This window comes from Aptenodytes forsteri, unplaced genomic scaffold (genome assembly GCF_000699145.1).
Source record: "Aptenodytes forsteri isolate BGI_AS27 unplaced genomic scaffold, ASM69914v1 Scaffold182, whole genome shotgun sequence".
Classification (NCBI taxonomy): Eukaryota; Metazoa; Chordata; class Aves; order Sphenisciformes; family Spheniscidae; genus Aptenodytes; species Aptenodytes forsteri.
This window is the reverse complement of record NW_008795932.1, coordinates 593,910-595,431: the sequence shown is the minus strand read 5'-3', so window position 1 is coordinate 595,431 and position 1,522 is coordinate 593,910.

Sequence of the window (1,522 nt, the reverse complement as noted above, 5' to 3'; positions counted from 1 at the left end):
GCCAGACTCGTGGGTACGTGGGCATCTATGTGACGGACTTTTACAACCAGGGTCTCTACCCGGGCAGCAATATCTTGCCACAATGCAGCAGCCCAGATGGGTTTGCCCCTGCACTGCCAGTTGCTCTGCTTCCATTGCTGCAACCACCCCCACAGGGCATTTGCCACCATCCATGTGTCAATATAGAGATAAAGTACTGGCCATTTTTCTTGTTCAGTAATATCTAAAGCCAGCTGGATGGCTTTCACCTCTGCAAACTGACTCAATTCACCTTCTCCTTCAGCAGTTTCTGTGACTTATCATATAGGACTCCATACAGCAGCCTTCCACTTCCGATGCTTTCCCACAAGATGACAGGACCCATCAGTGAACAGGGCATATTGTTTCTCATTTTCTGGTAGTTTATTATACAGTGGAGCCTATGCTTGATGGCATTAGGGTACACTGTGCACCAGTGTCTACTAGAGCCTTATATTCCTGTGGCACATCAGGCCACTGAATCCACACAGTCCAGTAAACCCTTTCCTCCACCTGGCTGGAGGCAGGGCAGGGCCCCTCTAGTCCTGGTCATAGTATTCATTACTCAGTTCTTGTAGATATGAGTCAGGAGTCCCTTCATTAAGATCAGAAGAGTGTCTACTAGAGCCTTATATTCCTGTGGCACATCAGGCCACTGAATCCACACAGTCCAGTAAACCCTTTCCTCCACCTGGCTGGAGGCAGGGCAGGGCCCCTCTAGTCCTGGTCATAGTATTCATTACTCAGTTCTTGTAGATATGAGTCAGGAGTCCCTTCATTAAGATCAGAAGTAAAATCAGCCCTTCTACTTTATATGGGGAACTGCCCACTGGAAACTGGAGAAGCAACTTTCCTGGAAGAACCCCCTTTTATGATCGTTTTTCCTTTACCCGTGCCTCTAGGGTCAAGGTAGGTTTTCCATCCCACTTCCTCATGTCCTCTCTGTGGTTGCGCAGGTAAAACCACAGGGTGGCCCATGGTGTACATCCACTATATCCTCTTTCTTCAGCAGAGGGACACTTACTCTTAAGGGCTGAAACACTGGTCTGTACAGGTGCGGAGTATGGACAGTTTTTCCACAGCTGAGGCACAGGCCCGTAGGGAGGAAGGGAGACTTTCCTCGTATCGCCGGAGTTGGGCAGCCAATTCATCCACTGTTTGTCCTCTCTGTCTTTCCAGGTCATTACTGCCAATGAGTTGGCATATAATGATGGTGCACTCCATACAAACTTTTGCCACATGCGTCATGTGCACTTGACTTGATCTGAATCTTTGGATAGCTGCTCATTGTTCAGGGCACCTCCAGCACGGCTAATTCCCTCAGGTACTGGTTACCTCTCTCCATGGTGGTCCACTTGCCTGGGTGACATATAACATCTTCCTTGAAGGGATACCGTTCCTTCACACCTGACAGGAGTCCCCTCCAGAGGCTGGGGGCTTGTGCCCTTTTTTGCAATCACTTTGTCAATGCCCCCTTCCCTAGAAAGGGATCCCAGCTGCTTGG